The 25,000-nt window shown below is 50.2% G+C and overlaps 1 long non-coding RNA gene and 1 other non-coding gene across 2 annotated transcripts in view; both read right to left on the bottom strand.

Moving 5' to 3' along the window:
- Window positions 1-836: 836 nt before the first annotated feature.
- Window positions 837-994, bottom strand: LOC125773474 (5.8S ribosomal RNA). The gene has a single exon (XR_007420134.1). It is a non-coding gene; the product is annotated as a 5.8S ribosomal RNA (ribosomal RNA).
- Window positions 995-1,689: 695 nt separating this feature from the next.
- The window catches only part of LOC125773469 (uncharacterized), a 29,656-nt gene continuing 6,345 nt past the window's right edge, over window positions 1,690-25,000 (bottom strand). The window contains exon 2 of the long non-coding RNA XR_007420129.1: window positions 1,690-1,774. This is a non-coding gene — a long non-coding RNA (uncharacterized LOC125773469). The remainder of the gene's footprint in view (window positions 1,775-25,000) is intronic.

The raw sequence follows: 25,000 nt of genomic DNA on the forward strand, positions 1-25,000 counted from the left end.
CCGTCCCTACGTGCTGAGCTTCTCCCGTTTCGCTCGCAGCTACTCAGGGAATCCCGGTTGGTTTCTTCTCCTCCCCTTATTAATATGCTTAAATTCTGGGGGTTGTCTCACATCACTTGAGGCCTACAACAAAATCAGTCACATTCCATTCGTTTCGAACCCGGGGCATAGCGAACCGATATATACGCAACAACACTTCACACACACACACACACACGGATTGGGCAATTTACGGTCATTTTTGAATCAACGATGGCCCCCCCGAGCACGTTGTCCGAATATCACTCCAATAAGGACAACGAGTTCCGCTCGGCATCGTTTTGATTCGATCTCTCAACAACAACTCTCGGTCGACTTGGTCGACTTGGACCCACGATGTCTCCCCCCGAGCATGTCGAGCCAACTGCACCACTATTGTATTGGACAACATGTTCCCCTCGGGCATCGATGGGTTAATCATGCACCACTATTATAAAACCCTTTGACGTTTTCCCCCAAGCACGTTGATCCAGTATTACGACGGATACGGTCAACGAAATCTTGGACATCAAAGAGGTTTTCGATTGAATTTCCCCATGTTTCACAACGTACTCTTAGCGGTATCCTACGATACGTCTCACTCTATTTGTGTGTGTGCGCGTTTACGTGCGTGCGATTTATGCGGTTCACCCCTTTACTTTCAGCGCCCTGCGGTCCCAACAAAGGTCCCGAGCACGCCATTATGCACAGTGTGGAAGCGTGTTTCCCCCACGACACTAGACGGGCTGCTCGCCATAGTGTTCTATTGTGGCACGCTCCACCCTGAAGTTTGGTTTGTTGTATATCAAGGAATTGATAGGCACTCAAGAATGTGTGCATCGGCCGGGTTTAATCGTCCGACGCGCAATATGCGTTCAACTTATCGGTGTTCATGTGTCCTGCAGTTCACATTGTGACGCGCATTTAGCTGCGGTCTTCATCGATCCATGAGCCGAGTGATCCCCTGCCTAGGGTTTTATAGTAAGGTTCCCAATGTAACACAATCCCGGTGGTACGTCCAAAGACTAACTTTCTGACTAAGTTGTCTTTATTACCCAATAGTCCCAGGCCTTGTGACTTGTGGCTCATGTCTACGCCCATGGCCACCATTCGCTAAGATAGTTTTGAAGTCACTTTGAAGGCCCAGGAACAACTCTCTTAGCACATCGGTTAACCTGGCGCCGCAGTCAACTCATGTGCTTGGATCGGATCGAGCTATTGAGTATTGGGCCTGCATACTCGCTCATCCGTATCCTTTGCGTACCGCCCCATGGCCCTTGTATGTCTGCACCACAGTTCCTGTTCGTTCCGTGCCTATGGCCGGATACGTATTGCACATCGGTATACCTGTCGCTACTCAGGCAACTCGTGTGCGTGGATTGGATCGAGAACATGGTGTGTGCCCCATGTTATAATTGATAGTCCATATCCACTTTATAGGTTAAAGTCATAAGTTGTGATTGCACAACCATTCTTCATAAGAGTTTAATCACTCTTCAACTAACTTTCGTTCTGGTGTCTTGGTATCAAATCGCGTAAGACACAAGATTCTACTGGCCAAATAGAATCTAGCACATTGGTTAACCTGGCGCCGCAGTCAACTCATGTGCTTGGATCGGATCGAGCTATTGAGTATTGGGCCTGCATACTCGCTCATCCGTATCCTTTGCGTACCGCCCCATGGCCCTTGTATGTCTGCACCACAGTTCCTGTTCGTTCCGTGCCGTAGCCGGATACGTATTGCACATCGGTATACCTGTCGCTACTCAGGCAACTCGTGTGCGTGGATTGGATCGAGCTCATGGGGTGTGTAGAGATTCCATGTTATAATTGCAAGTCCATATCCACTTTATAGGTTAAAGTCATAAGTTGTGATTGCACAACCATACTTCATAAGAGTTTAATAACTCTTCAACTAACTTTCGTTCTGGTGTCTTGGTATCAAATCGCATAAGACACAAGATTCTACTGGCCAAATAGAATCTAGCACATTGGTTAACCTGGCGCCGCAGTCAACTCATGTGCTTGGATCGGATCGAGCTATTGAGTATTGGGCCTGCATACTCGCTCATCCGTATCCTTTGCGTACCGCCCCATGGCCCCGTCCTTAGAGTTAATGACTAATAGGCTTAACTCTTTGTATGTCTGCACCACAGTTCCCGTTCGTTCCGTGCCGTGGCCGGATACGTATTGCACAACAGTAGATACCATCACCTGACGTATCTAACACACCACTATTGTAACTCGTCGTCGAAGGACCTTTCAAGTGCCTGATGGCCAGGGGAGCTCTTACACGGCACGGAGACACAGTGATGCTCGCCCATCACAGTGTACAACGATCGAGTTTGCTTAAGTGTCTGGGTACCTACACACCAGACACAATGCAATGGCCACGGATCCACACAAGGCACATCACATGCAGAAAGCTTCACCAGATTATGACACATACCACACTCTTGTAACTCGTCGTCGAAGGGGCGTTCAAAGTGCCTTACGGCTAGGGGAGATCTAGCACGGCACGGAGACACAGTGATGGTTGCCCATCAAAGTGTACAACGATCGAGTTTGCTTTCCGCGCAAGCGTTCTAAGTGTCTGGGTACCTACACACCAGACACAATGCAATGGCCACGGATCCACACAAGGCACATCACATGCAGAAAGCTTCACCAGATTCTGACACATACCACACTCTTGTAACTCGTCGTCGAAGGGGCGTTCAAAGTGCCTTACGGCTAGGGGGGATCTAGCACGGCACGGAGACACAGTGATGGTCACCCATCAAAGTGTACAACGATCGAGTTTGCTTTCCGCGCAAGCGTTCTAAGTGTCTGGGTATCCAAGCACCAGACACAATGCAATGGCCACGGATCCACACAAGGCACATCACATGCAGAAAGCTTCACCAGATTCTGACACATACCACACACATGCAACTCGTCGTCGAAGGGGCGTTCAAGTGCCTTACGGCTAGGGGAGATCTAGCTCGGCACGGGGACACAGTGATGGTCACCCATCAAAGTGTACAACGAACGAGTTGGCTTTCAACAAATTCTGACACATAGCAAGCGAGCGACCGAGCTACACCGAAGGCAGCCCATGGTTGGTCACTCGCGGACGATCATCAGTAATGATCCTTCCGCAGGTTCACCTACGGAAACCTTGTTACGACTTTTACTTCCTCTAAATCATCAAGTTCGGTCAACTTCAGCCATGCCAGCTGCAGCTCACGAAGGAACCGCGGAAGGTAAGCCTCCAGAAACCTCACTAAATAATCCATCGGTAGTAGCGACGGGCGGTGTGTACAAAGGGCAGGGACGTAATCAGCACTAGCTAATGACTAGTGCTTACTAGAAATTCCAGGTTCATGGGGACCGTTGCAGTCCCCAATCCCGACTAGATGGGCATTTTAGTGATTTCCCGTTCCTCTCGGAATGGGGGCGCCTATTGGCGAGAACACGCTGCGACCCACATTGTAGCACGCGTGCAGCCCAGAACATCTAAGGGCATCACGGACCTGTTATCGCTCATTCTCAGCTTGCTAAACACAAGTTGTCCCGCTAAGCAGGGCAAACGTAGCCGACGACCGCCCGTGAAGGCGCCGCCCGGCTGTAACGTCAGGTGCGCCCGGAGGCGCACTGCTGACAGCGTTCTAGTTAGCATGTTTGAGTCACGTTCGTTATCGGAATTAACCAGACAAATCATTCCACGAACTAAGAACGGCCATGCACCACTACCCTTAAATTTGAGAAAGAGCTATCAATCTGTCTTACCTCGATAAGTTTGGACCTGGTAAATTTTCCCGTGTTGAGTCAAATTAAGCCGCAAGCTCCACTTCTTGTGGTGCCCTTCCGTCAATTCCTTTAAGTTTCAACTTTGCAACCATACTTCCCCCGGAACCCGATTTTGGTTTCCCGGAAGCGACTGAGAGCACCGAATAGGGGTAGCGTCTCCCAATTGCTAATTGGCATCGTTTACGGTTAGAACTAGGGCGGTATCTAATCGCCTTCGATCCTCTAACTTTCGTTCTTGATTAAAGAAAGCATCCATGGCAAACGCTTTCGCTTCAGTTGGTCCTACGACGGTCTACGAATTTCACCTCTCGCGCCGTAATACCAATGCCCCCAACTACTTCTGTTAATCATTACCTCTAGGTTTCTGACAAACCAACGAAATCGTATAAACCGAGGTCATATTCCATTATTCCATGCAAGATTATTCTCGGCCAACGCCAACCCCACGGGGGGGCCGGACGCTTTGTCTTAGCCTGCTTTGAGCACTCTAATTTGTTCAAGGTAAATGTGAGTATCTTGAGCACCATGAGGAGCCCGTGCCGGAGTTAACCGGTAGCACGGTACTCGTTCACAGAGTAACGCCCAAGTACACCATTGTGAGTCGCAGCCGTGAGCGCGCGCACGAACGGCCCCGGCGTGTAACCGGGCGCCCGTGGCGGTCACGTGTCTGGACGGGCAATCAACTTCGAACGTTTTAACCGCAACAACTTTAATATACGCTAGTGGAGCTGGAATTACCGCGGCTGCTGGCACCAGACTTGCCCTCCACTTGATCCTTGTTGAAGGATTTATACTCAACTCATTCCAATTATGGACCATCGTTAGAGAGGTCCATATTGTTATTTCTCGTCACTACCTCCCCGTACTGGGATTGGGTAATTTACGCGCCTGCTGCCTTCCTTGGATGTGGTAGCCATTTCTCAGGCTCCCTCTCCGGAATCGAACCCTGATTCCCCGTTACCCGTCGCAACCATGGTAGTCCTCTACACTACCATCAATAGTTGATAGGGCAGACATTTGAAAGATCTGTCGTCAGTCGACAAGCGACCATACGATCTGCGTCCTTATCCAGACTTCAACTCAAGCCGCCCGGAGGCGATTGGTTTAACTAATAAGTGCACCAGTTCAGCTACCCGCGAGGGCAACAGTCCCGGCATGTTGCATGTATTAGCTCTGGATTTTCCACAGTTATCCAAGTAACTAGTGGTAGGATGATCTTGTGAATTATAGCTGTTATACTGAGCCTTATGCGGTTTCACATTCATTTATGTTTGTACTTAGACATGCATGGCTTAACCTTTGAGACAAGCGTATATTACTGGTAGGATCAACCAGAATTCGTTCCACTACAGACACACACTCGCTTAGTGGGAAATAAATTTCCACACAACTCTCTCTCTCTAGAACCATATGGAATGGCTCTTTGGTGTTGGGTAAGGCACCAATTTGTTGGGGTGTAACGGTCACCACCAACTTTAAGTTTGTTAGGGCACAACGGAAACCACTAACTAAACTTTAGGAAACTAAATTTCCTCACACATTATCTCTCACCATATTAGCACTAGGTGCTATCCACGATTGTACAACGTTTCAACTCTTGAATCGACCGTAGGGCCGCGGAATTGCTTCCGGGCCCCTATTCTCGCTATTAATTGTTCATCTCTTTCAATACATCGAGTTCGTTCCATTGGGTAGTTCGCATGGCGAACGTTTTGATGCAGCCCCCTGGGGGACCACGGCACTTTACACCGGGTATGGTGTATGCGCAACCTACAGATAACAATAAACCCCTTATGCGTGTGTAAACCGATGTTGGGCTGCTCAACATCTTTCATGGTTACATCACTTGCACCAGAACCCACGGTGCCGATTTGGTAATATGTTGTACATTTACTCTCAAGATGTACGCTTCGGCCCCTTATTCAGGGGCTCAAGCTATTACCAGCAAGAACAATCCTCATCCAGACTTGAACTCGAAACACCCGCAGGCGAACGGTTTAACTAATAAGTGCACCAGTCTTGAATCCATGCGTCGGTGGAAACAATGCCGGCGTGTTGCATGTATTAGCTCTGAACTTAGCGAGTGATTGCCTTGCAGCTGTCATACTGAGCGTAGAGCGTGATTATCGCTCACTTGAACCATGTTGAATGGCTCTTTGGTGTAGGGTAAGGCACCAATTTGTTGGGGCGTAACGGTCACCACCAACTTAAGACTTGCTTATAGGTATTTCAACGTTTTCAACTCTTAAATCGACCGTGTTTCATTATCATCTCTTCTTCTTATTAAATGCATAGAGTTCGTTCCATTGGGTAGTTCGCGTGGCGAACGGTTTGATGCAGCCCCCCGGGGGGGACCACGGCACTTTACACCGGGCATGGTGTATGCGCAACCTACAGATCACCAATATATTTGTGATCGATAATGCACACTTCTTACACGACTGACCAGTCGACAGCGCTGCCTTCCTATTATGCGTGTGTAAACCGATGTTGGGCTGCTCAACATCTTTCACGGTTACATCACTTGCACCCGAACCCATGGTGCCGATTTGGTAATATGTTGTACATGGTCTCAAGATGTACGCTTCGACCCCTTATTCAGGGGCTCAAGCTATTACCAGCAAGAACAATCCTCATCCAGACTTGAACTCGAGTCACCCGGAGGCGAACGGTTTAACTAATAAGTGCACCAGTCTTGAATCCATGCGTCGGTGGAAACAATGCCGGCATGTTGCATGTATTAGCTCTGAACATAGCGAGTGATTGCCTTGCAGCTGTCGAACTGAGCGTAGAATGTGATTATCGCTCACTTGAAAGGGTCAAGCCCTTTCGAGTCGTCCGGTTTTTACGCCAGACGACTCGGTTCACCATCTTTCGGGATACAAGTTGACTAAGTGGTACCACTACACTTATCAACTTTCGATTTGGTAATCCTCATCCAGCTTCCTTTCTGGAGGTCCCGAGGATTACCAATTGGGCTGTCATACTGAGCTCATATATTGGAGATCGATAATGCACACTTCTTACACGACTGACCAGTCGACAGCGCTGCCTTCCTATTATGCGTGTGTAAACCGATGTTGGGCTGCTCAACATCTTTCACGGTTACATCACTTGCACCAGAACCCACGGTGCCGATTTGGTAATATGTTGTACATTTACTCAAGATGTACGCTTCGGCCCCTTATTCAGGGGCTCAAGCTATTACCAGCAAGAACAATCCTCATCCAGACTTGAACTCGAAACACCCGGAGGCGAACGGTTTAACTAATAAGTGCACCAGTCTTGAATCCATGCGTCGGTGGAAACAATGCCGGCATGTTGCATGTATTAGCTCTGAACTTAGCGAGTGATTGCCTTGCAGCTGTCGAACTGAGCGTAGAATGTGATTATCGCTCACTTGAACCATGTTGAATGGCTCTTTGGTGTAGGGTAAGGCACCAATTTGTTGGGGCGTAACGGTCACCACCAACTTAAGACTTGCTTATAGGCATTTCAACGTTTTCAACTCTTAAATCGACCGTGTTTCATTATCATCTCTTCTTCTTATTAAATGCATCGAGTTCGTTCCATTGGGTAGTTCGCGTGGCGAACGGTTTGATGCAGCCCCCCGGGGGGGACCACGGCACTTTACACCGGGCATGGTGTATGCGCAACCTACAGATCACCAATATATTTGTGATCGATAATGCACACTTCTTACACGACTGACCAGTCGACAGCGCTGCCTTCCTATTATGCGTGTGTAAACCGATGTTGGGCTGCTCAACATCTTTCACGGTTACATCACTTGCACCCGAACCCATGGTGCCGATTTGGTAATATGTTGTACATGGTCTCAAGATGTACGCTTCGACCCCTTATTCAGGGGCTCAAGCTATTACCAGCAAGATCAATCCTCATCCAGACTTGAACTCGAAACACCCGGAGGCGAACGGTTTAACTAATAAGTGCACCAGTCTTGAATCCATGCGTCGGTGGAAACAATGCCGGCGTGTTGCATGTATTAGCTCTGAACTTAGCGAGTGATTGCCTTGTAGCTGTCGAACTGAGCGTAGAATGTGATTATCGCTCACTTGAAAGGGTCAAGCCCTTTCGAGTCGTCCGGTTTTTACGCCAGACGACTCGGTTCACCATCTTTCGGGAAGGGACCGTCTCGGTCGCAAGCTGCTCCGGTCCCCAAACAACCTGCGACAAATGATAGGAAATGCCGACATCAATACGTGTTCAGTTTGGTTTATCGCTCATAGGTCTTTTTGACCATCGATCCCTGATTATAACTCTCAATTAAACAGTCAGGAGAGTAAGGCATGCCCATCGATATCTCATCGACAGGCGATACCGCAAGAACGGCCAACGACACATCAGGTGATCGATTATTGCTACGACTTTTGCTTAATCGTTTCCACTCCTTAGAGAAAGAAACCCCCGGGGACCGTCTCGGTCGCAAGCTGCTCCGGTCCCTAAACAACCTGCGACAAATGATAGGAAATGCCGACATCAATATGTGTTCAGTTTGGTTTATCGCTCATTGGTCTGTTTGACCATCGATCCCTGATTAAACTCTCAGTAATCCAGTCGGGAGAGTAAGGCATGCCCATCGATATCTCATCGACAGGCGATACCGCTTGAACGGCCAACGACACATCAGAGGATCGTATCTTGCTACAACTTTTGCTTAATCGTTTCTTCTCCTTGGAGAAAGAAACCCCCGGGGACCGTCTCGGCCGCAAGCTGCTCCGGTCCCTAAACAACCTGCGGCATCAAATGATAGGAAAAGCCGACATCAATACGTGTTCAGTTTGGTTTATCGCTCATTGGTCTTGTTTGACCATCGATCCCTGATTAATACTCTCAATTAGAAGGTCGGTAGAGTAAGGCATGCCCATCGATATCTCATCGACAGGCGATACCGCATGAACGGCCAACGACACATCAGAGGATCGTATCTTGCTACAACTCTTGCTTAATAGTTTCCACTCCTTGGAGAAAGAAACCCCCGGGGACCGTCTCGGCCGCAAGTTGCTCCGGTCCCTAAACAACCTGCGGCATCAAATGATAGGAAAAGCCGACATCAATACGTGTTCAGTTTGGTTTATCGCTCATAGGTCTGTTTGACCATCGATCCTAGAATTCAACTTTCGAGTAAGGCATGCCCGTCGATATCTCATCGATAGGCGATACCGGTAGAACGGCCAACGACACACATCTAGGATCGCATTTACTCTTCCTTGGATGGATAACCAATACCCTAGGACCGTTTCATCGCGAGCTGCTCCGGTCCTCAAACAACTCGCGAACCACCGATAGGATGATATTAGGAATGGCCGACTTTCATCCTTTAACTCTCAGTTCTGCTTACCAAAACATAGGTACTTGGACCTTAAAGACCACTATATGTTCCCCGATCGGGGGCAATCGGAACGTCTATCCATCATCAACATCGTTTCACTCATTCCGAACCACCAAATTGGACAGACAGTACCATATTCACCAACCGATTGCTTCAACTTCGCAAACTGTATGGTAAGTTCTACTAATTTCACATCTTACCATCGACTAATAGTGCATAAATCCACTTGGAAATCACTTTTCCTTGGTCCTCGGACCTTCTACGACAACGTCCAACAAATATCCGAAGTCGTTTCCCAACTTAGACCAAGCATTTCGTATCTTTACTTCTAATCGATTTTTTCTCTCATAATTGACGATCAAAATCTAAAAACCACATTTTGAGCCAGAAGCAGTCGTCCGATCGTCCTGGGGGTAGTCTCAATCGATTTAGAAGGGCCCAATTCATAAAGATACGTACTCAGTCAAATTCATGCTTCTGGCTCACCTACCCCCTATATAGAAAACGAAAGCGTACAGGCGTGGAAAACGTGCCATTTTTCTCCATCACGGACTTTTTTTTTCTCGTTGCACCGACTCTAGTAAAAAAGTGAAATTTTTTACTAGTTACCAACTTTTGCAAATTATCATCGGATATCACTTTTCATGGTCTATAGTAAGTTCTTATCACGTTTTAGTAGTTTTTGAAAAAAAAATTTTTTTGAACTTTTCAAAATTTTTCAAAACAAAGTTTTTGTAGGCGGTTTTGTGTATGGAGGGTTACTAGTCTCGGGGTCACTGTTTGACCAAAAAACCACTATATATCATTCGAAAGGTAATTTCAAGGGCTACAAAAAATTGTTCTACGGCACCCCCCTCCGACGTCTAGTATTCGAGTTATTGGCCAAAAACCATCACTTGAGCGATTTTTCGTTCAGGGTACCCGACTCTAGTAAAAAAGTGAAATTTTTCTCGATTGACCAAGTGTTGCAAATGACCATCGGATTTCACTTTTTATGGTCTATAGTGAGTTCTGATCACGATTTGGTACTTTTTGAAAAAATTTTTTTGACGCACTTTTCAAAATTTTGCAAAACCAAAACTTTTTAGGCGGTTTTGTGTATGGAGGGTTACTAGTCTCGGGGTCACTGTTTGACCAAAAAACCACTATATATCATTCGAAAGGTAATTTCAAGGGCTACAAAAAATTGTTCTACGGCACCCCCCTCCGACGTCTAGTATTCGAGTTATTGGCCAAAAACCGCAACTATAGCGGTTTTTCGTACAGGGTACCCGACTCTAGTAAAATGATGCGATTTTTACTAGTCTAGGAACTTTTTGGTCAAAAAATCAAGTATATGTCATTCGATAGATAATTTCAAGGGCTACCAAAAATTGTTCCACGACACCCCCCTGCGACGTCTAGTATTCGAGTTATTAGCCAAAAACCGCAACTTAAGCGGTTTTTCGTCCAGGGTACCCGACTCTAGTAAAATGATGCGATTTTTACTAGTCTAGGGAACTTTTTGGCCAAAAATCAAGTATATGTCATTCGATAGAAAATTTCAAGGGCTACCAAAAATTGTTCCACGACACCCCCCTCCGACGTCTAGTATTCGAGTTATTAGCCAAAAACCGCAACTATAGCGGTTTTTCGTCCAGGGTACCCGACTCTAGTAAAATGATGCGATTTTTACTAGTCTAGGGAACTTTTTGGCCAAAAATCAAGTATATGTCATTCGATAGATAATTTCAAGGGCTACCAAAAATTGTTCCACGACACCCCCCTGCGACGTCTAGTATTCGAGTTATGGGCCAAAAACCATTCATACTTGAGCATTTTGCTCATTTTGCCTGTACGGGTACCGGGGACTAGTAAAATCAGGCCAATTTTACTAGAGTGGGGGTACTTTTTGGTCAAAAAAACAACTTTTGCTCGTTCGATAGGGAATCGATAGGGCAACAAAAAATCGTTCTACGACCCCCCCTTCCGATGTCTAGTATTCGAGTTATGGGCCAAAAACAGTTTATAGTTAATTTTTCACTCGATTTTTCACCAAGTATCGCACATTACTCCGGTTCTATACATTGGATCGTCAATCTTTAAGATTTTATGGGTAGTTCCAACTGTTTGCTACATTTCATCCATACATCACCAACCGATTCAATGTCTGTGCTAGAAGTTATTAGAGGAATAAAACAATTTACCCTTGGCTTTGGACCGTACAATTTTACCCATTTTTGGCCCATATTTGCCCCATAGCTCCGCCGGTATCCAAGATATGGCCACACTTTCTTCTGGCCATGGGTAGATGGCACTTGTGGCTAGATTTCTTCCATGCACCACTAATCGCTACCATGTCTGTGGCCGGAGCTATTCACGAAAGCGCCTCGCGCACTTGGTCGGATTTTTGGTCCAACTTGCACCATTTTTGGCCCATATTTGCCCCATAGCTCCGCCGGTATCCAAGATATGGCCACACTTTCTTCTGGCCATGGCTAGATGGCACTTGTGGCTAGATTTCTTCCATGCACCACTAATCGCTACCATGTCTGTGGCCGGAGCTATTCGACGAACAACCATCGCATTTACCTAGGTACTTTTTCGGATTTTTGGTCCAACTTGCACCATTTTTGGCCCGTATTTGCCCCATAGCTCCGCCGGTATCCAAGATATGGCCACACTTTCTTCTGGCCATGGGTAGATGGCACTTGTGGCTAGATTTCTTCCATGCACCACTAATCGCTACCATGTCTGTGGCCGGAGCTATTCACGAAAGCGCCTCGCGCACTTGGTCGGATTTTTGGTCCACCTGGCACCATTGTTGGCCCGTATTTGCCCCATAGCTCCGCCGGTATCCAAGATATGGCCACACTTTGTTCTGGCCATGGGTAGATGGCACTTGTGGCTAGATTTCTTCCATGCACCACTAATCGCTACCATGTCTCTGGCCGGAGCTATTCGACGAACAACCATCGCATTTACCTAGGTACTTTTTCGGATTTTTGGTCCAACTTGCACCATTTTTGGCCCATATTTGCCCCATAGCTCCGCCGGTATCCAAGATATGGCCACACTTTCTTCTGGCCATGGGTAGATGGCACTTGTGGCTAGATTTCTTCCATGCACCACTAATCGCTACCATGTCTGTGGCCGGAGCTATTCACGAAAGCGCCTCGCGCACTTGGTCGGATTTTTGGTCCACCTGGCACCATTGTTGGCCCGTATTTGCCCCATAGCTCCGCCGGTATCCAAGATATGGCCACACTTTGTTCTGGCCATGGGTAGATGGCACTTGTGGCTAGATTTCTTCCATGCACCACTAATCGCTACCATGTCTGTGGCCGGAGCTATTCACGAAAGCGCCTCGCGCACTTGGTCGGATTTTTGGTCCAACTTGCACCATTTTTGGCCCATATTTGCCCCATAGCTCCGCCGGTATCCAAGATATGGCCACACTTTCTTCTGGCCATGGGTAGATGGCACTTGTGGCTAGATTTCTTCCATGCACCACTAATCGCTACCATGTCTGTGGCCGGAGCTATTCACGAAAGCGCCTCGCGCACTTGGTCGGATTTTTGGTCCAACTTCACCATTTTTGGCCCATATTTGCCCCATAGCTCCGCCGGTATCCAAGATAGCGCCACACTTTCTTCTGGCCATGGGTAGATGGCACTTGTGGCTAGATTTCTTCCATGCACCACTAATCGCTACCATGTCTGTGGCCGGAGCTATTCGACGAACAACCATCGCATTTACCTAGGTACTTTTTCGGATTTTTGGTCCAACTTGCACCATTTTTGGCCCATATTTGCCCCATAGCTCCGCCGGTATCCAAGATATGGCCACACTTTCTTCTGGCCATGGGTAGATGGCACTTGTGGCTAGATTTCTTCCATGCACCACTAATCGCTACCATGTCTGTGGCCGGAGCTATTCGACGAACAACCATCGCATTCACCTTCTCGTTGCACTTCTTCGGGAATTTGGTGCAACCAAGTTTTCACTATAACTTGGTCATTTTCCGTCCATCGGACATGCGGTTTTGGGTGTCGATACTTGACACCGCGCGCTACAATATGTTCCTCCACGACCATGTGGTCCGATGCTTCCAACAGGAGCTATTCGAGGAGTACCGATTTTTCACCATTAAAAATGCTCGTTTTTGCACCAACTTTTGCCTATAACTCAGGCTGTATCGATCGGATCTTCAATCTTGAAAAAGTTTTGGATAGGTGGCATCAACTGCTACATTTCGTTCTTCCACGTCAACTTTGTCCGATGTCTAGCAAAAAAGTTATTCGCGAACCAAGTCCAGAACCCATGCAATGGCTGCCCACATTGCATACATCACGGCGGTTAACTCTCGTTACTCTATACCGAGGACTTGGTACTTTTTCAGGCATTCGTTGCTACTTCTCGGTTCATGATATTCGTTTACGGTCTTCACTAGGGCATTTGGTGCTCCTTATCGGTTCATGATATTCGTTTACGGTTTTCACTAGGGCATTTGGTAATGGGCTTCCCACTTTCTACTGATCGATCCATACTCACTTGCGTGCACCTAGCCTAGGAAGGTTTCCTATGGCTTCCCATCTTTCTACTGATCGATCCATACTCACTTGCGTGCACCTAGCCTAGGAAGGTTTCCTTGGGCTTCCCATCTTTCTACTGATCGATCCATACTCACTTGCGTGCACCTAGCCTAGGAAGGTTTCCTTGGGCTTCCCATCTTTCTACTGATCGATCCATACTCACTTGCGTGCACCTAGCCTAGGAAGGTTTCCTATGGCTTCCCATCTTTCTACTGATCGATCCATACTCACTTGCGTGCACCTAGCCTAGGAAGGTTTCCTATGGCTTCCCATCTTTCTACTGATCGATCCATACTCACTTGCGTGCACCTAGCCTAGGAAGGTTTCCTATGGCTTCCCATCTTTCTACTGATCGATCCATACTCACTTGCGTGCACCTAGCCTAGGAAGGTTTCCTTGGGCTTCCCATCTTTCTACTGATCGATCCATACTCACTTGCGTGCACCTAGCCTAGGAAGGTTTCCTATGGCTTCCCATCTTTCTACTGATCGATCCATACTCACTTGCGTGCACCTAGCCTAGGAAGGTTTCCTTGGGCTTCCCATCTTTCTACTGATCGATCCATACTCACTTGCGTGCACCTAGCCTAGGAAGGTTTCCTTGGGCTTCCCATCTTTCTACTGATCGATCCATACTCACTTGCGTGCACCTAGCCTAGGAAGGTTTCCTATGGCTTCCCATCTTTCTACTGATCGATCCATACTCACTTGCGTGCACCTAGCCTAGGAAGGTTTCCTTGGGCTTCCCATCTTTCTACTGATCGATCCATACTCACTTGCGTGCACCTAGCCTAGGAAGGTTTCCTTGGGCTTCCCATCTTTCTACTGATCGATCCATACTCACTTGCGTGCACCTAGCCTAGGAAGGTTTCCTATGGCTTCCCATCTTTCTACTGATCGATCCATACTCACTTGCGTGCACCTAGCCTAGGAAGGTTTCCTTGGGCTTCCCATCTTTCTACTGATCGATCCATACTCACTTGCGTGCACCTAGCCTAGGAAGGTTTCCTATGGCTTCCCATCTTTCTACTGATCGATCCATACTCACTTGCGTGCACCTAGCCTAGGAAGGTTTCCTATGGCTTCCCATCTTTCTACTGATCGATCCATACTCACTTGCGTGCACCTAGCCTAGGAAGGTTTCCTATGGCTTCCCATCTTTCTACTGATCGATCCATACTCACTTGCGTGCACCTAGCCTAGGAAGGTTTCCTTGGGCTTCCCATCTTTCTACTGATCGATCCATACTCACTTGCGTGCACCTAGCCTAGGAAGGTTTCCTTGGGCTTCCCATCTTTCTACTGATCGATCCATACTCACTTGCGTGCACCTAGCCTAGGAAGGTTTCCTATGGCTTCCCATCTTTCTACTGATCGATCCATACTCACTTGCGTGCACCTAGCCTAGGAAGGTTTCCTTGGGCTTCCCATCTTTCTACTGATCGATCCATACTCACTTGCGTGCACCTAGCCTAGGAAGGTTTCCTTGGGCTTCCCATCTTTCTACTGATCGATCCATACTCACTTGCGTGCACCTAGCCTAGGAAGGTTTCCTATGGCTTCCCATCTTTCTACTGATCGATCCATACTCACTTGCGTGCACCTAGCCTAGGAAGGTTTCCTTGGGCTTCCCATCTTTCTACTGATCGATCCATACTCACTTGCGTGCACCTAGCCTAGGAAGGTTTCCTTGGGCTTCCCATCTTTCTACTGATCGATCCATACTCACTTGCGTGCACCTAGCCTAGGAAGGTTTCCTATGGCTTCCCATCTTTCTACTGATCGATCCATACTCACTTGCGTGCACCTAGCCTAGGAAGGTTTCCTATGGCTTCCCATCTTTCTACTGATCGATCCATACTCACTTGCGTGCACCTAGCCTAGGAAGGTTTCCTATGGCTTCCCATCTTTCTACTGATCGATCCATACTCACTTGCGTGCACCTAGCCTAGGAAGGTTTCCTTGGGCTTCCCATCTTTCTACTGATCGATCCATACTCACTTGCGTGCACCTAGCCTAGGAAGGTTTCCTATGGCTTCCCATCTTTCTACTGATCGATCCATACTCACTTGCGTGCACCTAGCCTAGGAAGGTTTCCTTGGGCTTCCCATCTTTCTACTGATCGATCCATACTCACTTGCGTGCACCTAGCCTAGGAAGGTTTCCTTGGGCTTCCCATCTTTCTACTGATCGATCCATACTCACTTGCGTGCACCTAGCCTAGGAAGGTTTCCTATGGCTTCCCATCTTTCTACTGATCGATCCATACTCACTTGCGTGCACCTAGCCTAGGAAGGTTTCCTTGGGCTTCCCATCTTTCTACTGATCGATCCATACTCACTTGCGTGCACCTAGCCTAGGAAGGTTTCCTTGGGCTTCCCATCTTTCTACTGATCGATCCATACTCACTTGCGTGCACCTAGCCTAGGAAGGTTTCCTATGGCTTCCCATCTTTCTACTGATCGATCCATACTCACTTGCGTGCACCTAGCCTAGGAAGGTTTCCTTGGGCTTCCCATCTTTCTACTGATCGATCCATACTCACTTGCGTGCACCTAGCCTAGGAAGGTTTCCTATGGCTTCCCATCTTTCTACTGATCGATCCATACTCACTTGCGTGCACCTAGCCTAGGAAGGTTTCCCTTTGGTACCGACTTCCATCTACGCACTCGATATAACCTAGGTACTTGGTACCGATGATGGTTAACACTCAAGCATTTCTTGCATCCTGCGTGCAAGGTACCAATTTTCACTTCTCAGGTGCGTTTATGAGCCCGCATTAATCCAATATCGCTCTGATGGCCTTTCTTATTATTTCATCCGATAGCCCTTGCCAAAAGCTACCAAAAGTTCCTCCACGGCCATGTGCTCCGACGCTTAGTTTAGGAAATATTCGAAAAAATTCAAAATAGGAAGCATTTTCTTATTGGAAAATCACCTTAAATCGATGGCCATTTTTTGGGCAAAAACTTTAACGTCTTCCCGACTTTGCGGGAATTGCGAATTTTAGGCACCCAGAGAAAATCTTTTACTTTAAGGGGGCGGCCGCGAAGTTGCCCAAAGTCTCGGACACAAAAATTCTCAAGTTCCCCACTCTAGTAAATCGCCCTATGAGTATCTCCTGGCCCGCGAGCTCTGCGAGCGGGCCAGCTTCGGCGATTTTTGCCTTTTCGCCTAGGCGGTTCTTCTACGAAATTGGTCCACAGCTTTTGCTCAGAAAGCTAGCATTTGTTGCAACAGTTAGGTACTTGGTACCACATTTTGGTATCCATTTGGGCATTTGTGGCAACTACTCGGTACTTTGGCCCACATTTCGCTCTACTCGGGCTTCTATGGTGGTACTTGTCGGTACTTCTGGCCAACTTAGGCCAATTGGGTGCAACTTGTGGGTACTCTGTGGGTACTTTAGGGCGTATTGTGTCTTTCGGGTGAACCTTCGCTATACTTCATGGGTACTGATGGCCAACTTAGGAACATTCAGTGCAACCTTTGGGCCTAAGGAAATTTGTCCAACTCTTTGGACTTAGAAAATTTTCTGGACTTAGAAAATTTTCTGGACTTGTAAAAATTTTCAAATGTTCAATTTGGCCCACATTTCGCTCTACTCGGGCCTCTATGGTGCTACTTGGCGGTACTTTTGGCCAACTTAGGCCAATTGGGTGCTCTTTGTGGGTACTCTATCGGTACTTTTGGCCAACTTAGGCCAATGGGGTGCTATATGTGGGTGCTCTATCGGTACTTTTGGCCATGTTAGGCCCATTCGGTGCTATTTGTGGGTACTCTATCGGTACTTTTGGCCATGTTAGGCCCATTCGGTGCTATTTGTGGGTACTCTATCAGTACTTTTGGCCAACTTAGGCCAACTCAGTGCTACTTGTGGGTACTCTATCGGTACTTTTGGCCAACTTAGGCCAACGCGGTGCTATTTGTGGGTACTCTATCGGTACTTTTGGCCAACTTAGGCCCATTCGGTGCTATTTGTGGGTACTCTATCGGTACTTTTGGCCAACTTAGGCCCATTCGGTGCTATTTGTGGGTACTCTATCGGTACTTTTGGCCAACTTAGGCCAATTGGGTGCTGCTTATGGGTACTCTATCGGTACTTTTGGCCAACTTAGGCCAATTGGGTGCTACTTGTGGGTGCTCTATCGGTACTTTTGGCCAACTTAGGCCCATGGGGTGCTATTTGTGGGTACTCTATCGGTACTTTTGGCCAACTTAGGCCAACTCAGTGCTACTTGTGGGTACTCTATCGGTACTTTTGGCCAACTTAGGCCAAGTGGGTGCTCTTTGCGGGTACTCTATCGGTACTTTTGGCCAACTTAGGCCAACTCAGTGCTACTTGTGGGTGCTCTATCGGTACTTTTGGCCAACTTAGGCCCATTCGGTGCTATTTGTGGGTACTCTATCGGTACTTTGGGACATATTATGTCCTTCGGGTGAACCTTCTCGATACCTCATGGGTACTTGTGGCCAACTTAGGAAAATTCAGTGCAACCTATGGGCCTTTGGAAATTGTTCCAACACTTTGGACTTAGAAAATTTTCTGGACTTAGAAAATTTTTTGGACTTAGAAAAATTTTCAACTTCTGTATCTTCTTCATCATGTTCCATTTTGTGGGACTTAGAAAATTTTCTGGACTTAGAAAATTTTTTGGACTTAGGAAATTTTTCAACACTTGTAAAATTTTTGTTCCTTCTTTGAAGAAGAATACTTTCCACTATTAGCTTCTTTCTCTTTTTCTTCTTAGTTGTCTTCTTATTTTCGGTCCGAGAGCGCCGACACTTGTAAAATTATCTAAGTCCGAAGACTTTTGGAATGAACCAAAAGTCAACGAACACAATACATCAACCCTATCAACATCAAGTGGCAACCCGAAGGAAGCGCAGCGGCCAGCCCATGTACAACGCGAAGTTGTAGCATGCAACCAACCAACCGCTAACCTCCAACGGCACTCAATGTATTCGTTACACATGGGCGCACCTGCACCACACTGTCGTGACCATCCAACGAGCCGTCGGTTCGGTCGTGTGTTACAAGCACCCCATCACATAGGCATAGAGTCACCACACAGTGTTCTTCAACACTCTCGTCACATGGTGCAAGTCACGGTACGCACCACCAATGTGCACTGGTTGGCCAATTCCAGCACACACGGGGCGCGCACGCGCAAGCACTAACCACCAAGCATGGGTCGCCTGAGAGGATCGATGCGAACGCATCTCTACAACTTGAAGCTCCCAGCCTGTAGTCCCGTCGTTTGCGGGCGGTCGTAGGTGTCGAAACTAGTGATATCCACAGTCGGCAAGCTCGTCCACCGGTGTTCCCAACATGTATGGTACTAACACGTGCAGCGCGAACCCGCCCTTTGCGGCCTAGTAGTAAGCGGGGATGAGACGCCAGTGTGCCAATGGACAGCACGGACGGTTCTCGGAGGGTTGTTAGGCCCGCTAGCTTACGACCACCTAATGGGTATAAGAAGCGCTATCAGCTCGGATTGGATACGACCTTAGAGGCGTTCAGGCATAATCCAGCGGACGTAGCGTCATACCATAGTCCGTTCGAACTAGTATTGAGCCAGTGGTCCGTACCTGTGGTTCCTCTCGTACTGCACAGGAATTCCGTTAAGATAGCGACAAACAATGCACACCAGTAGGGTAAAACTAACCTGTCTCACGACGGTCTAAACCCAGCTCACGTTCCCTTGAAAGGGTGAACAATCCTACGCTTGGTAAATTTTGCTTTACAATGATAGGAAGAGCCGACATCGAAGGATCAAAAAGCCACGTCGCTATGAACGCTTGGCGGCCACAAGCCAGTTATCCCTGTGTGCGTAGCTGTCAAGCCAGCAGTTTAGACGTGCTTTGTGTCGCTCCGTATTTTTTGCAAAAATATTGTGCAAAAGTGCTTATAAATAGCGGAACAATAGTCGAAAAGGGCGAATTGAGTGTCATTCTTAGCGAATATTGAAAAAGGAAATCGTTTTACTTCAATTTACTGCGCTAAAACTCAGTTTAAAGTGTCCCCATACACTTTGTATGGGGAACTTCAGTGGCGAATAAATATCGAAATACCGTGTTAGAACATTGGAAAAGTGGTAAAACACATGCTAGGGAGCATAAACTATCGTTTTCCGGCGACGTAAAGTGCTTTTAAAAAGAGATAAACAGTAAAAACTCGACGTGAAAGTGCGTGCAACAGCGTGGTACGGTGGCGTCAGGTGTGTCGTCGCGTGTGTTTGTGTCATCAACAACACCACGAAGCGTTTTCGAGCAGTGAGGACAACAACCCAACGTAAAAGCTCCCTTTTTATGACGACAGCGCCACCCGTGGCGGGTTCCGCAACTTCCAGCGAAGACAGCAACCTCCTTCTCTTCGACGTCTGCAGCGCCACCAGTGACCGGTAGCGGTAGCGCTTAGCCGGGACACCAGCGTTACGAAGCGTTACGGTGCTATAAAACTCGATGCGAATTGCATACCTTTCCGGCGCTTAGCGGTCAGAGAGTGAGAACGCGCAGCCGGAGACCGGGAACGCTTAGCAGGAGACCGGGAACGGTTCTTTGGCTCCGAATCCTTCCCCGGGAACGCCAAAACGAGAGACTTCAACGCGTCAGCAGGCGACGAACCCGTTTTTTGGTGTTTTCTTGAATCTCTTGCGGAATTTATTAAAAATTCTTATTCTTGCGGTTTTCTCTTGCGAAATTGTTTTTAATAAAGAAAAAAGTGGGAGTTTTTTATTCTTGCGATCCGCGGACGGGAAATCTGCCAAAGGGGCTCTAGCGACGGACGGTCGTTACCTTGGCAGATGTTGAAGGGAATATTCCCTTGTTCCGTCTGAACGATTCGTGCAGGCGGTTTTTTGTGAAAGGAGCGGAGAATGGAGGGGCGGGTGCTTCGTTCCGGGGTGCGGTCGTCGTCCACGCCTCGGAAGCGGTCCGATACCCCTTCCCCTTTACCGGAGACACCACGGCCGGCCGGACCAACGGTGGCGGTTCCGTCCGAGGCTGATAATTCCGAGGAGGAGGACGATGCGGAATTTTCCGACGCCTCTCTTCTCGAGCAGACGGTGGTGCCGCCAGTGGTAGCGGCAGGGGAGATGTCTTCAACCGTGGCTCCCCACGACGATGGCGAAGCGTCGGTGCTGGCTTTCCAGCACAAGATGCTGGAGAACTTCGCCAAACAGATCGAGTCGCTGACGGAAGAGCTGCGACTTAGCCGGGAACGTGAAGTGGCCCTGAAGTGTACGCTGGAAGCGCTTCAAGAGGGCATGCGTTCCTTGACGGCGCTTCATTCCTCGGCACAGCCTGTTGGTCAGGGCAGTGCCAGGACAAAACGCAGCCGGCAGCAGCGCAACCGTGCGAAGAAAGCTTCGCAACTGCAGCAGCAGCAGCAGCAGCAGCAGCAGCAGCAGCGGCAGCAGCAGCAGCAGCGGCAGCAGCAACAACAACAGCGGCAGCAGCAGCAGCAGCAGCAGCAGCAGCAGCGCAGCCAGCCACAGCCGCAGCGACGGACGGTCGCAGTGTCGGCTAATGGCCAGCAGCAGCAGCAGCAGCAGCAACCGCAACGTCAGCAGCAGCGGCAACAGCAGCAGATGTCCTGGGCTACGGTCGTGAGCGGTCGGAAGAGCCGATCGCAACGTTCGACTCAGCAGCAGCAGCAACCGCAGCAGGTGGGCCAGCCGTACCGGCCACCTCAGATGCGCCAGCAGCAGCAGCAGAGTCAGCAGCAACAACATCAGCAGCATCGTGCCCAGTCTAAGGGGCGTCCTCCGCGTCCTGACCGCATTGCGGTGGTCCCAGGTTCGGACAAAACCTGGACAGAGATGTACGTGAAGCTGCGTACATCTCAGGAGCTGCAGGACGTCAGGGCAGACATCGGCATGGGGCGCCGGACCGTGCAAGGTCATCTGCTTGTACCGTTGCGGAAGAACGTCGATAGCGCGGAGCTGGCTCGCCGGATCCAGCTAGCGCTAGGTGAGGATGGCGAGGCACGAGTGGTGACGGAGATGGGTGAGCTTCTCATCACCAACGTCGACTCTCTGGCCAAAGAGAGTGACGTGAAGCTTGCCATTGAGGAGAAGCTGGGGTCAGCGGCTGGCATCACTCACGTCGAGCTTTGGGAGCTCCGTGATGGCACAAAGCGAGCGCGTGTTCGACTCCCACTGGCCAAGGCACGGAGTCTCATTGGTCAGAAGTTGACACTCTGCCAATGTGTCAGCGGCATCCGCGAAGTGCCGAAGAAGCCGCTCGACCGTCAGCGCTGCTTCCGTTGCCTGCTGATGGGGCACCTGGCGCGGGACTGCCGTTCTTCAACTGACCGGACGGGTCAGTGTTTGCAGTGTGGCGAGGTAGGCCACCGCGTTAGTCAGTGCACGTCGGCAGCTAAGTGCATTGTCTGCCAGGGGCCCCATCGAGTGGGCCACTCATCGTGCCGACAAGGTCAACAGTGTCGGGTGTAGTGAGGGTGATGCAGGTCAACCTGGGTGGTGGACGCACTGCTCAGGATCTGGCCCTGCAAACAGCCCGCACGAAGCGGGTCGACGTGCTGCTGCTGTCAGAGGTGTATCGACCTCCAGAGGGCAGCGGTAACTGGACGGTGGATTCGTCGGGGAGAGCAGCTGTGGTGGCAACCGGCCACCTTCCAATCCAGCGGGTTTGGCGCTGTGCCATGCCCGGGTTGGCTGCTGCGCAGATTGGAGGGGTGGTCTTCATCAGCTGTTACGCCCCTCCACGTCTCAACGCCGGCGAGTTCGAGCAACTTCTGGAGGCGGTGGAGTTGGAGGCCCAACCCCACCCTCGCATCGTCCTGGCAGGCGATTTCAACGCCTGGAATGAGGAGTGGGGTAGCCAACGTACCACCCGGCGCGGCGAAGAGCTGCTGGACACAATCCGGCAGCTTGGGCTTGTGATCCTGAACCAAGGATCGGTCCCGACGTTCGTGGGCAACGGAGTCGCCACTCCCAGTGTCGTGGATGTGTCTTTCGCGAGCGCATCCATTGCTCGTCCAGACACTTGGGAGGTGGCAGCGAACACCACTTCGTGCCACTATACGGCGTCGGACCACCGGTACATTTTCTTCACCGTGGGGTCTCCAACTCTCGACCAGCAGCGACGACAACAGCAGCAGCACCAGCAGCAGCAGCACCAGCAGCAGCAGCACCTGCAGCAGCAGCATCGTCACCTGAACGGGAGACAGCAGCGACAACAGCAGCAGCATCGTCAGCGGGGACAGGGGTCCTCTTCGTCATCCACCACGTTTCGGCACGCTGGCCGGAGATGGAAGACGACGCAGTTTTCGGTGGAGGCATTCGCAGCCGCACTCCAGACGGCCGGTTTTCCGGAACGAGCCGTCAGCCAGGAGGGGATGGTCGACGCCATGCTAGATGCATGCGACGACACGATGGAGCGCGTCACCATGTCGCATCGTGACCCCCATCGAGACCTCTACTGGTGGACTCCGGAGATCTTGCGTCTTCGGGAGGAGTGTGCGGCCGTGCACGAGCGGATGCTTCATACCACCGACCTGCAGGAGCGCAGCATCGTGGCTGCACATCATCGGTCGGCGAGGAGAGCCGTCGAGAAGGCTGTCCGGGCCAGCAAGCGAGCGCAGCTCGATGAGCTGATTCAACAGGCGGAAACCAACGAGTTTGGGGCCGGTTATCGGGTGGTCATGTCTCGTCTTCGTGGCTGCTTCGTGCCACCTGAGACTGAGCGTGTCGTGTTGGAGCGGATAGCCAACGATCTGTTCCCGACACATCCGCCTGTTGACTGGCCGGACGCTGAATCATCGAGCGTCGACACCGAGGAGCGGAGTTCTTCGTTGACCCCTGTCACCGTGGGCGAGCTGTTGTCCATCGTGGGATCGATGGCGAACCGGAAAGCGCCTGGACTGGACGGTATCCCCAACGCGGCGGTTAAGACGGCCATTAGGAAGTACCCGGAGGTTTTCGTCCGTTTGTACCAGGACTGCCTGGACCGGGGTGCGTTTCCAGCGCCCTGGAAGAGGCAACGACTGGTACTGCTGCCAAAGCCTGGCAAGCCTCCCGGGGAAAGCTCCTCCTACCGGCCGCTGTGCATGCTCGACGCACTCGGCAAGGTGTTGGAGCGCCTAATTCTTAACCGCCTCAACGAGTTCCTGGAGGAACCGGATGCGGAACGGCTGTCGGACGGGCAGTACGGTTTCCGGCGAGGCAGATCCACCATCAGTGCGATCCAGCGCGTTGTCGAAGCGGGCAGGACGGCCATGTCCTTTCGCCGCACCAACGCCCGAGACAAGCGCTGCCTGATGGTGGTGGCACTTGATATCCGCAACGCCTTTAACTCTGCGCCCTGGCAAGCCATCGCCAACGCGCTGAGGGACAAGGGGGTACCGTCATCGCTGCAGCAGATACTGAGGAGCTATTTCGAGGACCGGCGGCTGGTTATCGACACCAGCGAGGGCCCTGTCGAGCGTAACATCAGTGCGGGCGTTCCACAGGGTTCCATTTTGGGACCCACGCTTTGGAACGTGCTGTACGACGGGGTCCTGGGTGTCCAGTTGCCTGAGGGGGCCGAGGTTATTGGCTACGCTGATGACCTTGTCGTCTTGGTCCCCGCAACGACACCCCAAGCCGCTTCCTCGACTGCTGAACGAGCCATCGCGGTAATCATGGACTGGCTGGACCGGAACCGTCTCTCGTTGGCGCCAGAGAAGACGGAAATGACGCTCATCTCCACCCTGAAGCGTCATCCGGTCGTGAGCATCAACATCGGAGGTGTGGTCGTGCAATCCCAGCGCTCCATCCGTTATCTTGGGGTTTGGTTGCACGACCACCTGTCATGGTTGCCGCACGTTCAGCAGGCTGCAGCGAAGGCCATGAAGGTCGCGGAAGCCGTCACGCGCCTCATGCCGAACCACAGTGGACCGAAGTCGTCGCGTGCCCGACTGCTGGCGGCCGTAGCGGACTCCATCCTGCGCTACGGGGCCCCAGTATGGTCGGAGGGGCTGCAGCTGCGCCAATGCCGTAGATTGGTGCAGCGCGTGCAGAGGACAACGGCCATTCGTGTTTGTCGGGCTTTCCGGACGGTGAGGGGTGAGACGGCCGTGCTGCTGGCCGGTCTCATTCCAATATGCCTGCAGATAGAGGAGGACAGCAGGGTCCATCAACGGCTGAACGATCCAGCCAACGAGATCCCCAGGTCTGGCGTTCGTGAGCTGGAGCGTGACCAGACGTATGAGCAGTGGCAGCAGCGGTGGGACGCGGATGCTGCCAGCGAAGACGCCAG

This window comes from Anopheles funestus (assembly GCF_943734845.2).
Source record: "Anopheles funestus chromosome X unlocalized genomic scaffold, idAnoFuneDA-416_04 X_unloc_35, whole genome shotgun sequence".
NCBI lineage: Eukaryota > Metazoa > Arthropoda > Insecta > Diptera > Culicidae > Anopheles > Anopheles funestus.